Consider the following 16357-nt stretch of genomic DNA (forward strand, 5'->3'; position numbering starts at 1 on the left):
AAAGCGAGAGCACACAAGGGAGGGGTGAGGATAGGTAAGACACCTAAAAAACTAGCTAGCATTTGTTGCCCTTAATGCAGAGAAACTAAAGCAGATACCTTAAAGCAACTGAGGCCAATAGGAAAAGGGGACCAGGAACTAGAGAAAAGGTTAGATTAAAAAGAATTAACCTAGAAGATAACACCCATGCACAGGAAATCAATGTGAGTCAATGCCCTGTATAGCTATCCTTATCTCAACCAGCAAAACCCCTTGTTCCTTCCTATTATTGCTTATACTCTCTCTACAACAAAATTAGAGATAAGGGCAAAATAGTTTCTGCTGGGTATTGAGGGGGGGAGCGGGAGGGGGTGGAGTGGGTGGTAAGGGAGGGGATGGGGGCAGGGGGGAGAAATGAACCAAGCCTTGTATGCACATATGAATAATAAAAGAAAAATGAAAAAAAAAAAAAAAAGACTAAGTGGGTGGTAAATCTGGTGAAGTTCCAGGAAGACATTGAGATTCTGGTAGACAGAGTAATGGATCCAGGGAATGTGGGATGGGAAATAGGTTTGCAAGTACTATGCTAAATTTTCAAAAAAAATCAAGATTGAGAAAAGATGGAAATGGTGTAATCATTCATAAATTTAGCAGGTATTTATTGAGTATTTACTATGTACTAAAGCTAGGGCTTATAGGAATGGGGTTACAAAGCAGGAGCAAGCCAGTCAGCTGAAGTTCAGAGTTTAGTGTGGAGAGGAAGAGAATGGAAAGTCAGATTCTCAAGATGCTTGTGCAGATCTGAGAAGGGTCGATGGAAGGGGTCTGCCTGAGTGGCACTGCTCAGGAGTAGCCTTGTGCTTCTGCCCTGGGGTTAGGAACATTCTCTGTAATTTGCAAACTCCATTGCTTAGCAGGATGTGGGCTGCTGACACAATTCTTGGCAGTGAAGGCTCAAACAGCCGGAGGTGGCTGAGGGCTGACATTGCTGTCCATGCTGTGATGGAAAGAGACAACTCCTTGCTGCTTAATGACTTCTTGGGTTTCAAGAGCAGAGAGACCCATTATGCTAGTTGAACTCCCTTCTCATTTGAGAAGCACCTATCATATTTCGGCAACCATTTTTCTCCTGTACCTCCTTCTTGAATAAACTCCCACTCATTCTTTCATTTCTAATTACTTGTCAAAGACAAGTATATTGAAGTACTTAAAAAAAATAAGGCAATTTGAGCTCTCTGGAACAATTTCTTATTCTTCCTGCCAACTAAGTCCTATGTCCACAGCAGGAAGTTCAATTAGCAAATCCATGAATCAGGGTTTTAATTATACATTTATCTGAAAGGAAAATGTTAGCTTCACTTCTACTCTATACCTTATTTGTGGGAATCACAGAATGACTTTCACTGAACCTGGGTCCCTGTTGCAAAATGTGAGATGGTGAAATGCAAACATGTTGGTGGGAATTCATTCACATTTGTTCATGGGTATTTCTGTATTAGTAAGTAGCAAGAATTTTTGGTTGTATGGAAAAAATTAGAATCTCTTCTAGAAGGTTAAGAAGTATCCTAACTAAGAGATTTTCTAATTGTCATTCCCTACTGTGTCTATAGACTATATTTGGTTTTTAAGTCATGTCTAAGCATTTGAACATGCTACTGTTATCTTGCCTTCCCAGCTCTTTCATATTGGGGCTATTTCTTCTTCTTCTTCTCTCTTCTTCCTTCCTCCCTTCCTTCCTTTTTCCTCCTTTTCCACTACAGCTTTTGGATCTAGAAGTCCCCAAATGTTCATTGTCTCCCATCATTATCTTTGGGAGAACTTTGTTTTCAATGGCTCTCTGAACAGATATAGCTTAAACTGAGTGGGAGAAGATGGCAGCTAGAGGGAGGAAGCAGAAAGTGTGCTTCCTAAAGTAAAATCTTGGAGAGATGCTGGAGATACACCTTACAGGAAAAACCACCAAGAACAGGCAAAACTTTGACTCTTCCACTCCTCCAGCCCGAGCATAGCATCTCCACCTCACATTAAATGGAGAAACCAGGAGTACTCCTGTGCTGCGACCAGATGGCAGTGCCCAGATGGCTTGGGAAGATGTGGACCACAAGGTGAGCTAAATGGTACATGGTACTCCCACAGACAACCCTGAGCCCAATCAGCATAGCCCCCTGGACAGACTGACAACCACCCAGGGAAAAAAGAAAAAAACCCAACTGAATAATAAGCAATAACAACAAAAAAGACATGTAGCAAAGAGGGCAGGGCTCCCTGAGCATCGAAGTGGGGGGGAGGGGAAATCCCTCACAACAAGCTGGCTGGAGAAGGCAGGAGCAGTGGCACACACCCAGCAACCAGGAGCAGGAAAGCTTGTAAGGGTGGTGGTGGGAAAAAAATTCTACAGGAGAGGGGGGAAGACCCACTTCCCATGTGAACTGTAAATACACATGCAGGCCTGAGAAAGCTGGTGCAGTGTCACCTCCCACAGTGTGCTTGGAAAGGGGAAAGCTTGTAGCAGTGGCGGTTGCACCCAGGAGAACTCTAAGTAACCAAAGCTTGAGGGGCTAGGTGAGTGCTAAGCTCACTCCTGAGATCAGCATAAATTACGCCTAAAGCAACAGCAGGCTGACAGCAGTGGGCAGGTGAGCCACAGCCTCAGATAGCCATTCACAGAACTGTCTCCAGACTTTTTTTTTCTTTATTCCTTTGATGAGACAACAACCAAACTACACCTGCATGCTGAAAAACCTACTGAAAATGTATTGCATTTGAACTTGGGACACTGTGGTGTTTTTTTTTTTGTTTTGTTTAGTTTTTTTCCCCTTTGATGAGACAATGACAGAACTACTTCTGAGACACCACCTCCAGGACTGGAGGCTGTGGGACTAACACCAAAATTATTAAGACTGAAACTTTATTGCACTTGAACTTGGAGATATGTTTTTCATTTATTTATTTGTTATTATTATTAATTTTTCAATCCTCTCTCTGTCTCGCTAATGCCTGTTCAGCTTACTGTTGATTAGTACACTATCTCTCCCTGTTTATATCTTTGAAACTTTTTTGTTTGTTTGTTTTGTTTTTTTCTACTTGTTTGTTTGTTTTTCCCTTTTTCTTATATTTCTTTGCTTTCCATCTCCTCTCACCCTTCTATTCTAAATATCACCATTGTTGTTATTACAAGCTAGAAAATACTTAATTGCACCCAGTACAGGGAAAATAACAACACCAAGGGCAATGACAGGAAGACAGAAAAAACAGGGAAACCAGTTTCCCCACAGCAAAAAATTAGTACAGGAACCAGAGGGAAAAGAAAAAAACAGATACTCAGATCTAGACTCCAACCAAATGAAGATAAACTATGCCAAAGAACCCAATGAAGCCCACAAGAACAATCTAAAAGAAGAAATACTACAGGTAATCAATGAGAATTTTATAGCGATGATACTGGATATGGTCAACCAAAATGTGCAGGAGACTCTCAAGAAATTCCAAGACAACAAAAATAGAGAATTTGAGAAAGCACAAGAAGAAATAAAAGAAACCATAGAAGCAGTGTATAAACACCAAAGTGAAACAAAGAACACAATTAAAAAAGAGATAAATGAACTCAGGACGAAAATAGACAACATTGAAGAGGAAGTGACTCAAGATATGGAAAACCTCAGAAAAAAGAATGAAACAGAATTGCAAAAGAAAATGGAAGGCCAATCCAGCAGAACAGAACAAACAGAAACAGAATCTCAGAACTCAAAGATGAAACGGTAAAGGAAAAACCAAAGAACTATTAGTTAAACAACTCAAGACCTGTGAAAAGAAAATGCAAGAACTCACCAACTCCATCAAAAGACCAAACCTGAGAATCATGGGCAGTGAAGAAGGAGAAGAGGTGCAAGCAAAGGGAATGTGTAATATATTCAAGAAAATAATAACAGAAAATTTCCCAAATCTAGAGAAATCTATTCCCATACAGATGCAAGAGGCCTCCAGAACACCAAACAGACCAGATCAAAATAGAACTACCCTACGGTAGTTCTATTAGTTATCATTAAAACAACAAGTACAGAATCTAGAGAAAGAATACTGAAGGCTGTAAGAGAGAAAAAACGAATAACATACAAAGGTAAACCCATCAAAATCACAGCAGACTTCTCAACAGAAACATTAAAAGCAAGAAGAGTGTGGGGTGAGATCTTCTGGGCACTGAATGAAAATAACTTCAACCCCAGGATATTCTCCCCAGCAAAACTATCATTCAAAATAGATGGAGCAATAAAAGTCTTCCATGATAAGCAGAAACAAAAACAATATGTGACCACAAAGCCACCACTACAAAAGATTCTTCAAGGATTCTGCACACAGAAAATGAAACACAACATAACCATGAAAGGGCAGACAGCACCAAACTACAGGAAAAGAAAAAGCAAGAAAGTAGAGAGTAACCTCAACTTAGGTACACACAATCAAACCTTCAAACAACTAAGACAATTAAATGACAGGAATCACCACATACCTATCAGTACTAACACTTAATGTTAACGGACTTAATTCCCCCATCAAAAGGCACCATTTGATGAAATGGATTAAAAACGAAGATCCAACAATTTATTGCTTACAGGAGACCTGTCTCACCAACAGAAATAAGCATGGGATTAGGATGAAAGGCTGGAAGAAGATTTACCAAGCCAATGGCCCCCGAAAACAGGCAGGAGTAGCAATACTTATCTCTGACAAAGTAGACTTCAAACCTACATTGATCAAATGAGATAAAGAAGGACATTCCATACTAATAAAAGGGGAAGTAGACCAAAAGGAAATAACAATTATCAACCTATATGCACCTAATGTCAACGCACCCAATTTCATCAAAAACACCCTGACGGACCTAAAAGCATATATTAACTCCAACACAGTGGTCGGGAGACTTTAACACCCCATTATCATCAATAGATAGATCATCCAAACAAACAATCAATAAAGAAATCCTAGATCTAAAATATACAATAGATAAAATGGACCTACATGATGTCTACAGAACATTTCATACAATTTCTACACAATATACATTCTTCTCAGCAGCCCATGGAACCGTCTCCAAAATAGATCATATCCTAGGGCACAAAGCAAGCCTCAGCAAATATAAAAAAATAGAAATATCATGCATTCTATCTGATCACAATGCAGTAAAACTAGAACTCAACAACAAAAGTAAATACAAAAAACATGCAAACAGCTGGAAACTAAATAACTCATTGCTTAATGAACAATGGGTCATTGATGATATAAAAGAGGAAATTAAAAAGTTCCTGGAAGTCAATGAAAATGAAAACACAACCTACCGGAACCTATGGGACACAGCAAAGGCAGTCTTGAGTAGAAAGTTTATAGCCATGAGTGCATATATTAAAAAGACTGAAAGATCCCAAATCAATAACCTAATGATACATCTCAAACTCCTAGAAAAACAAGAACAAGCAAATCCCAAAACAAATAGAAGGAGAGAAATAATAAAAATACGAGCTGAAATCAATGAAATAGAAACCAAAAAACCATACAAAGAGTCAATGAAACAAAAAGTTGGTTCTTTGAAAAAATAAACAAGATCGACAGACCCCTGGCAAACCTGACTAAAATGAGGAGAGAAAAAACCCAAATTAGTAGAATCATGAATGCAAAAGGGGAGATAACAACAAACACTATGGAAGTCCAGGAAATCATCAGACGACTTTGAGAATCTATATTCAAATAAATTAGAAAATCTTAAAGAAATGGACAGATTTGTAGAGACATATGATCATCCAAAACTGAACAAAGAGGATATTAATCACCTGAATAGATCTATAACACAAAATGAAATTGAAGCAGCAATCAAGAGTCTCCCCAAAAAGAAAAGTCCAGGACCTGATGGATTCTCTGCTGATTCTATCAGACCTTTAAAGAAGAACTGACACCAACCCTCCTTAAACTGTTCCACAAAATAGAAAGGGAAGGAAAACTGCCTAACACATTTTATTAAGCCAGTATTATACTTATCCCAAAACCAGGCAAAGACACCTCCAAAAAGGAGAACTATAGGCCAATCTCCTTAATGAACATTGATGCAAAAATCCTCAACAAAATAATGACAAACCAAATTCAACAACACATCAAAAAGATTATTCACAACCAAGTAGGCTTCATCCCAGGGATGCAGGGGTGGTTCAACATACGAAAATCAATAAATATAATAAACCACATTAACAGAAGCAAAGACAAAAACCACTTGATCATCTCAATAGATGCAGAAAAAGCCTTTGATAAGATCCAACACCATTTCATGAGAAAAGCTCTAAGAAAACTAGGAGTAGAAGGAAAGTACCTCATCATTATAAAAGTTATATTTGATAAGCCTACAGCCAGCATTATACTTAACAGTGAAAAACTGAAACCATTCCCTCTAAAATCAGGAATGAGACAAGGATGCCCACTATCTCCACTCCTGTTCAACATAGTACTAGATTTCCTAGCCAGAGCAATTAGGCAAGAAGAAGGAATAAAAGGAATACAAATAGGTAAAGAAACTGTCAGAGTATCCCTATTTGCAGATGACATGATCCTATACCTTAAACACCCAAAAAACTCTACTCAAATGCTCCTAGACACCATCTATAGCTATAGCAAGGCAGCAGGATATAAAATCAACATAGAAAAATCATTAGCATTTCTATACACTAATAATGAACAAACTGAGAAAGAATATATGAAAACAATTCCATTTACAATAGCCTCAAAAAAAAAAAATCAAATACCAAGGTGTAAACCTAACAAAGGATGTGAACGACCTCTACAAGGAAAACTAAACTTCTGAAGAAAGAGATTGAGGAAGACTATAGAAAGTGGAGAGATCTCCCATGCTCATTGATTGGTAGAATCAACATAGTAAAAATGTCTATACTCCCAAAAGTAATCTACATGTTTAATGCAATTCCCATCAAAATTCCAATAACATTCATTAAAGAGATTGAAAAATCTACCATTAAATTTATGGAAACAGTAGAGGCCATGAATAGCCAAGGCAATACTCAGTCAAAAGAACAATGCTGGAGGCATCATGATACCTGACTTCAAACTATATTACAAAGCAATAACAATAAAAACAGCATGGTACTGGCACAAAAACAGACATAAAGACCAGTGGAACAGAATAGAGGACCCAGATATGAAGCCACACAACTATAAGCAACTTATCTTTGACAAAGGAGCTAAAAATATACGATGGAGAAATAGCAGCCTCTTCAACAAAAACTGCTGGGAAAACTGGTTAGCAGTCTGCAAAAAACTGAAACTAGATCCATGTATATCACCCTATACCAAGATTAACTCAAAGTGGATCAAGGATCTTAATATCAGACCCCAAACTCTAAAGTTGATACAAGAAAGAGTAGAAAATACTCTGGAATTAATAGGTATAGGTAAGAACTTTCTCAATGGAACCCCAGCAGCACAGCAACTAAGAGATAGCATAGATAAATGGGACCTCATAAAACTAAAAAGCTTCTGTTCATCAAAAGAAATGGTCTCTAAACTGAAGAGAACACCCACAGAGTGGGAGAAAATATTTGCCAGCTACACATCAGACAAAGGACTGATAACCAGAATATATAGGGAACTTAAAAAACTAAATTCTCCCCAAATTAGTGAACCAATAAAGTAATGGGCAAGTGAACTAAACAGAACTTTGTCAAAAGAAGAAATTCAAATGGCCAAAAAACACATGAAAAAATGCTCACCATCTCTACAATAAAGGAAATGCAAATTAAAACCACCCTAAGATTCCATCTCACCCCAGTTAGAATAGCCATCATTAACAACACCACTAACAACAGGTGTTGGTGAGGATGAGGGGAAAAAAGAACCCTCTTACACTGTTGGTGGGAATGTAAACTAGCCACAACCACTCTGGAAAAAATTTGGAGGCTACTTAAAAAGCTAAACATTGATCTACCATATGATTCAGCAATACCACTCTTGGGGATATACCTAAAAGACTGTGACACAGGTTACTCCAGAGTCACCTGCACACCCATGTTTATTGCAGCACTATTCACAATAGCCAAGTTATGGCAACAGCCAAGATGCTGACAAATGGATTAAGAAAATGTGGTATTTATACACAATGGAATTTTATGCAGCCATGAAGAAGAATGAAATATTATCATTCGCTGGTAAATGGATGGAATTGGAGAACATCATTCTGAGTGAGGTTAGCTTGGCTCAAAAAACCAAAAATCGTATGTTCTCCCTCATATGTGGACATTAGATCGAGGGCAAACACAACAATGGGATTGGACTTTGAGCACATGATAAAAGCGAGAGCACACAAGGGAGGTATGAGGATAAGTAAGACACCTAAAAAAACTAGATAGCATTTGTTGCCCTCAATGCAGAGAAACTAAAGCAGATACTTTAAAGCAACTGAGGTCAATAGAAGGGGACCAGGAACTAGAGAAAAGGTAGATCAAGAATAATTAACCTAGAAGGTAACACCCACGCACAGGAAATCAATGTGAGTCAATGCCCTGTATAGCTATCCTTATCTCAACCAGCAAAAACCTTTGGTCCTTCCTATTATTGCTTATACTCTCTCTACAACAAAATTAGAGATAAGGGCAAAAGAGTTTTTGCCAGGAGGTGAGGGAATGAAGGGTAGAGGAAGGGGACGTAGGGGTTAGGGAGGAGGTGGGGGAAGGGGGAGAAATGACCCAAACATTGTATGCACATATGAATAAAAAAAAATAAAAAAATATAAACTGAGTGGGAGCATCAGCAAATGGATTGGATATTGGGATACCCAGGCACATCTTCTGTGCATGCTGTTGTTTACACTGTCCTAGGTGAGCAAAGAGAAATACCATTGGTCAGACAGACTTTAGGGGAATTTTTTGACTATATGAGTTCAATCAACTCTAAGAGGCTGGAGGTGGTTCAGAGAGAGGTTTTAAGACAGGTCTAAGTTCCAGACTTCCAGTGTTTTCCCAGTTCCTCTCCAACAATCAACAGATGCATTCTTGCAAAATTGATAGAATACTGTTACTGTGAATATCCTTGTGACAGGATAGATCAATGGCAATCTTCACCCTTGCTCCTTTGAGGTCTAATCTTATATTTAAAGAGTTAAGAACTACAACTAGACTCCTTTGATCTCCATTTAATAAGACATATTAAATTATTTATTTTAGGTGTCAGATGGGAGGGGGGCACTAATATTATTTTCCTTTCTCTCCTCTACCTTGTTTATAGAGGGATGTAACTGGGCTAAGTTTGCAGGCATATTTGACCCAAAGAAGAGAAGGAACAAAGGAACCCTCTTTTGGGCTGCCTAGTCACTCTCAGCAATCCTTCCTTAAGGCATTCATTGCATTCACATTGCATGGGTGATAGGACCAGAGTGGGTTGTCTGTTCCCTCTAGGTTCACTGGTAATTATATAACGAATAATATCACAGTTCACACTGGTTAAGCACACCTATGAGAGAAAAGGATCTGTGGGCCACTGAGGAATTAGAACTATGATTTATAAAATGTGAGTCTGGGATGTTTAAACAGGAGTAAAAAAGACATGGGATCACAAAGAAATTCAAGATGCAGCATTTGGCTAAGATTTAATCAAAACATGCTTTTGGGCTATATCTACTACAGCCATTCAGTCTAGGCTATGGGACTAATACTAAGAAGAATAAAAAGAGCTTTAGAGTTAGTTCACAGGCATTGTTTTCAATGGTTTTTCCTTGTGTACTTCTAAAGAATTTTGAAAAATGAAGAATCCCTTCCCACATTTTTAAGTTAACTTCTGAAATTTTCAACATAAATTTAAGTAGATGTAAATGATGTATATTATAGTTTGGACTGCTATAACAAAATACCATAGACTGGTGGCTTCAACAAGAAACATTTATTTTTCACACTTCTGGAGTCTTGGAAGTCTAAGACCAAGGTGCTCATGGATTCCTTGTCTGCTAAGGGTTCCCTTCCTGGTTTGAAGATGGCTACCTTCTTTTTGTGTCTTCACATGGTGGAGAGAAGGCACTGGTCTCTTCCTTTTCTTATAAGGCTTCTAATCCTATCATATTATTCTAATCCTATCATATGTGGCTCCACCACATAGCCTCATCTAAACCTAGTTACTTCCCAAGGCTCCACCTCCAAACTGCATCACTCTGGAGATTAGAGTTTCAGCATATGAATTTTGGGGTGACACAAATATTTAGTCTATTATGATTTGAAACCAGAGTTTTAGACTCCAGGCCCAAACTCCTGGGCTTCCACATGTCAGGTCTGGCCACTCACCCCTATATGCCAAATAAAGAGACATGGAGAAGGGTAAAGAAAGGAGATTTAGTGCACAGCCCAGGACATGGTGGGGGAAGAGGTAAATAAAGTAGGCACTCATGTTATCTTCAGCCACATTCCGGGTATAGACATGAGATTTAGTTTTACATAGATGAAGAGTTAGGGGCAGGAGACAAAAGGTATGCATAGTTAAATGGTCTCAGTCTCAGATTGTTTTGATGGTCAGACTGGTGAGACCTGGTTGACCGTTATCTCAGTCCTTGTTCTTCAAGGGTTCCAGAGAAGGTGTTATTTCTGTCATCACTTGAGAGGAGCAATTTGATTTCCAAGAGATGTTTACTCGTGCTCCAGGCTGCAGCCTCATCATTATAGGTAATTGTCCTCATTTGGAGGGGTGGTCTGTCCTGCAAGGCTCCCTCTGTTCTTTCTTAGGTATAGTTTCAGTCCCTTGTCATAAGGATGTTATCCATTATTCCTGTCCTTCCTTGACTGCAGGAGAGAATGGTTGAGAGCAAACTGGTTCAAAATGGAGCAGAGCAGAGATGCCAGGCTCTTCTCCTGCTTTTAGTTAATTCATGGGCCCAAGTAAGAAGACAGTGCTTTTAGCAAAAGCAGCTTAAGCACCTCTCACATTACATTATTTATTTCAAAATAAAACTATTATATTCCTCTTTTTAGATTATTTTATTTTGTTATATTCCTCTTAAGACTCTAAATAACATAGCAATTTACATTGAAGTTAAATTTTTCTTAACATACTTATCTTAGATAAGTTTCAAAATGTTAACTTTTTTTCTGTATAGATTATCATTACAGGTTAGAGGAATAACTAACAATAACAAGTAAAATTAATTGGAAATTTGTGTCTTGTATCTGTGGATGAATATGTACATGTCTATGAATATATATATATGTATATATATATATATATATATATATATATATATATATATATACAAATAATAACATATATATATATATATTTTTTTTTTGAGGTGCTGTGGATTGAACCCAGGGACTCATATATGCTCGGCAAGCACTCTATCACAGAGCTGTGTGCCTGGCCTAGAATAAAATAGTTAGCATTAATGTATCTATTTTTCCTTTTTATATATTTGCAAGTACTAGGAAACCCTGTTCATATGAGAATAAATGGAAATTTGTGCTATTTCAGTGCATGTCAATTCCTTTCAACTTAGATGCCCAAAATTTATCTAGTGATCTTTCATTTTAGAGGAAAAAGGAGTTGTTTTTTTTAAAAAACAGTGTATTGTTTGACTCATTCTCTACCTAACTACATTAAATGCAATAAATTGGAAACCATCTGCTTATAAAATGATACATAACCCAGTTAGAGTCACTCTTTCTCAACAACAAGGCCAACAGCAATGTTTGAATAGTGCCTTTGTGTCCCCCCCCCGCCCCCCGCCCCGAGTTTCTGCATTGTGGGGACAGTGCACTAATGTGAGATCCAGCAAGGATGAGGTATGCCTTTCTTTCATAAAACAGGAAAAGGGCTATTGTGAAAGGGGAGGAGGGAACAGAGAACCAGCATGTTGCCCTGAGTACATTTCTTCTCAGGAGGATCATTTTAACAGAGGCTGTGGCATCTGAGGATTTGGAAGTGGACTGAGGGAGAGCCTAGCCTAAGGGAAAGTTTTTATATACACTTCCCCAAGCTACCAGACTACTCGTTTAGAAAGGGTGAGTAGATGTGATTATGCTATTAGAAAGAGACCCTTTGAATAAACTCTTAAGGGTTTAGAGTTATTTAACTTGTGAGAGAAGGGAATAGAAAAGAATATAGTCTCAAGCGGGGGAGCAGTTACTTTCTATTTTTTTGAGAATCAGTGTAATGAATTTAGGACAGAATCCTAAACTGTTCAACCATTGGGATGTATCATCTGGTCTTTTCTTTTCTTTCTTTTTTTTTTGTTTTGAGAGATTTTAAGGAAAATTATAAACTGGGCTTTATGATAAAAATTTGAAGCCTTGGGAGAATGCTAGTAATATATTTTCTTTGTTAGATCAAGGACAGGCTAGGGAAAAAAAGGCACAAATAGAGTGAAAATTATTTTCAGTAAGTTTTTCTCGATTTGAGTATTTGAAAGAAGAGTTACTGGTAGTAATAGCATAGAGGCTCTCTTTTTCAAATAAAGTTCTGCTGTGGTCACTTACTATGTGACTTTAGGAAATTTATGGCTCTTCACGCCGCCCCACCCCTCTTCCTTATCATAAAGCAGTACTTCATAAGAGAGCGAGGGTTAAATGAGATAATACTAAATCATTAAGTGTAAAGTGCTTCATATGCTGGTGGAACCTGCTCATGCTCCACAAGTAACAACTGTTATCCTGGAGGGAGTTTTAGTAGCAGAGCCTCACTTGCTAGAGTTTATCTGAAGAAGACTTTGGCTTTTGATAGCCCTTAAGTTTTCCACCTTTGATTCAACTGTCAATATCTGGCAATTTCTCTGTAGAGGAGTGGAGGTCAAGAGATGCAGTACTGAAATGCACAGTAATGATTTAGTGACACGTTCAGTGTCTCAAATGTGGCTGAATATGTTGCACAGTGGAGAGATTAGTGACTTGGTTTTTGAGACTCTGATTCTAGCCTTTGGCACTGACACTAACTGAAAATGGGTCATAGGCAGACTGTTGGTCTCTTTGGACTTCAGTAGCATTGGCCCAGAAACCAAGCTGTTGGTCAAACCTCCCTGTGGACAAGGGGCATATGGTTTGTGTAAATAGTTGAGGTTGCAGGATTGCAATATAATAGGTGCAAAATCACCTGGACTACATTCAAGGATGATACTTGCCTTAGGACATATTCTTTAAAAAGGTCCTTGCTGAAAACCCTTGGTCCTTCCTATTATTGCTTACACTCTCTCGTCAACAAAATTAGAGATAAGGGCAAAATAGTTTCTGCCTGGTAGCGAGGGGGTGGAGGGGAGGGGGAAGAAATGACCCAAACATTGTGTACACATATGAATAATAAAAAAAAAAGGTCCTTGCTGGTAAATAAAAGACTCTGTATATGTGTGTGTGTGTGTGTTGAGGGGGGAAGTGGTTTGAGCAGGACTTCTAATTTGTGCTCTTAGATATATAAGGATCTTAAAGCTACTTTTCAGCTTTATAAATCTGATTCCTGAGATACTTTTCATCCTTAAAAATAAAATAAATTGGATTTGATGTCCTCCTGAATTTTTTTTTATCAGTACTTGAAAGAAGATTCTTTCATATAATAGACCAAATAATGTGAAAAAGAAAAAATGCAAATATGAAAACATAAAAAGATGTGTCAGAAAAAGAATTAAAATTATGTTGACAGCTTTCTTTTCTATTTTTGGAACAGATGAAACTTTCTAAAAGATGAAAATAGTTGGTGATATGAAGTCAACATTTAATAAAATGAATATAGGCAGAAAGGACTTACAGTGCCATCGGATTCTGATGAAAATAAATTTAAGAATAGCAGTGATTTTTTTTTCAGTCTGCAAATTTACAATTGTCTAAGAAGCACTTCTATAAGGATTCCAGAAGCACTCTGGTCTTATTGGTCTCCTTTGTCTTTTTATAGCTTATGCACTTGAACTGAAGTAGGAACTGCTAATTAGCACAGACACAAATCTTCACTGTGCAACTCTGCTTAAATCTTTGGAAAAATAAACTTGGGCTTCGGAAGGTTATACAGCAAAGGTAATTGTACATTTTTCTTAAATAAGAAAACTGAAAAGTGATTTAAGATTAACCTTCTGTTTCCTGGTAAATCCTAAAGTAGGAGTCTCGAGGCAATCAAACTCCTTTTGAACTGAAAGTTAGATAAGAATATTGGTCCAGTTGCTTTCAGGATCTTCCATTTTATAATTTGGAACACTGCAAAAGCATCATAGCTCATTTAAATACCACCTTAGAAATCTGCAGTTTCCCTCATGAGGGCAAGAGAGGCAAAGATGAGCTCATTATCACTACACATGGCTTCTGACAATTAGCCATATTCCGGAGGCAGGGTAAGCTTTTCCACAGGGTAAATTGGGGGTTCCACACACTTCATTAACTAGGATTAAATTATTCAGCATCAAATGGGAAGCAGTCAGGACTTCCAATTATAATTCAAAAATGTTTTCTGTTTTACACTGCAATAAGAATAACACTCTGGGGTGAAAGAATCAGATAAGGCACAGTTACAGGAAATGCTGGGGGAACAATTACCATGAAACAAAATTAGAAAGTCTTAAATGGATGGGCGAAACCTGACTGGAATAAACATTGTCTTCCTCTCAATAAATTGCTAGGGAAATGGTTTGCGTGAAGACAGTGACACCCCTGGCCCCTGCAAGTCATGAACATTCCAGGAATGGCCCGGTTTTTATGAGATTGTTTTAATCATGAATGGGGTAGGAGAGGGCACTGAATTCTCAACTTACAGCATTAAAGGAAGTAAACTCTTAATTGATGATACTGTAGTGAAAATGTTTCTTTAGGATTTAACTTCCTATAATAAAAGCTGATGGTTTAGGACTTTGTTATAGAAATAAAAAATTATACACACTGGACTTTGCATTACCTAAAGAAAATCAGGAAAGTCATGAGGCTGTCTGATCTCTCGGCCGGGAGCATGAGAAGAACCTAACCTACTGAACAGATTAAAAAAGCACAAGAATAGAAAGAGTCAAGTCAATTTTAATTAGTTAACATTTATTGAACATTTACCATGTGACAGTCTCTGTGCTAAGTGCTTTAGATGTGCATTTAATCATACAGATCAGTAAGTAGGAGCTGGCCTTTGAGTCTGACTACTTGGTTTCAAAGCTTACTAAGTGTGAACCTTTGTGAAATTGTATAACCTTTCTGTGCCTACTTCTTAGTGCTGGTTGAGGCTGTTTCACATAAATATAATATGGCCCACATGTAATTTTATATATGCCAAGTTTATATAGCCACATTAAAAGAAACATAAAAAGAAACCAGTGAATTTAAGTTTAATAATATATTTAATCTATCAAGAATATTATCATTTCAACATCTAATCCATAAGAAATTGTTAATGAGATGCTCTAGATTCTTTATTTGTACCGTCTTCCAAACCAGGAGTGTGTTTTACACTTGGAGTACTAGTGCTTAGTACCCACCTACGGTTAGTGGCTGCTATTCTGGACAACACATGGTCTCATTCCAGGTGGCCAAGGTTGCCTGCCTGCTGGAATGATGATTGCATCACTCCTCTGATGTCAGCAAAAGATCAAGTTTATCTTCCAGATGAAAGACTTGCAGGCTTTTTATGAACTCTCAAATTTTCAGCAACTATTTCAGCCCCTTCTAGAAGATTTGCTCAAGGAAATTAATCCAATTTTTGAATTTTCTGAAGTGTTTGTACCTGTGGTTGGTTCTCTTTGTGGGCTTGGCCTTTGGCTTCTGACAAGGTATAATAAGCACAGGTTGTCACCCTGATTTCAGGCTCCAAATCATTAGTGTAAAGCAGACAACTAGTGCCTGGCTAGCTCAGTCAGTAGAGCATGAAACTCTAAAGCAGACAACTAAAGGTCCTACTTCTCTGCCTATTCCCTTTCTGATGCCTCTGTTAGGACTCAGAATTTCCTCACTTTAGGAACCCTATTTTTTTTTTTTAAAGTGACAGTAGGAAAATTCACAGGTATTTGGAAGTGACAAGTGACAAGTTCTTATTGATTTAGGTATAATTGCAATCCCCGTGCTTAAGGAGCTTGCAGCCTAGTGGTGGAGCCCATAGAGAAGAGAGAACCAGCAATGACAGGTGAGTGTGGTGATCCTAAGTACTTGGGAGACCAGCCCAGATAGCAGCGGGAATAGGAAAGTTCTCCTCCCCAAGTGGAGGAGAACTTTGCTGTTCAGGAAGCATCTCCAAGAGTTTGAATCTCCAGAGAGCCTTACCTGGGTAAGGCTGGGCAGAAGGGTGTTCCTGGCAAAGCATATTATACTTTAGTGAATGGCAGTGATGAGTTTATTAAACTAAGGAGATTTCAGTTTAAGCCTGCTAATGATTATAGTTGATAATTAAGTGTGCCCTTCCCTAATTAGTA

General features: G+C 38.0%; 1 long non-coding RNA gene across 1 annotated transcript; it reads left to right on the forward strand.

Annotated features, from left to right (window-relative positions):
- Positions 1-11880: 11880 nt before the first annotated feature.
- Positions 11881-16073, forward strand: LOC141421289 (uncharacterized). Its single transcript, XR_012445899.1, has 3 exons — positions 11881-12005; positions 13879-13997; positions 15992-16073. It is a non-coding gene; the product is annotated as an uncharacterized lncRNA (long non-coding RNA).
- The last annotated feature ends 284 nt before the right edge of the window (positions 16074-16357 follow it).

Source organism: Castor canadensis, chromosome 3, assembly GCF_047511655.1.
Source record: "Castor canadensis chromosome 3, mCasCan1.hap1v2, whole genome shotgun sequence".
Classification (NCBI taxonomy): Eukaryota; Metazoa; Chordata; class Mammalia; order Rodentia; family Castoridae; genus Castor; species Castor canadensis.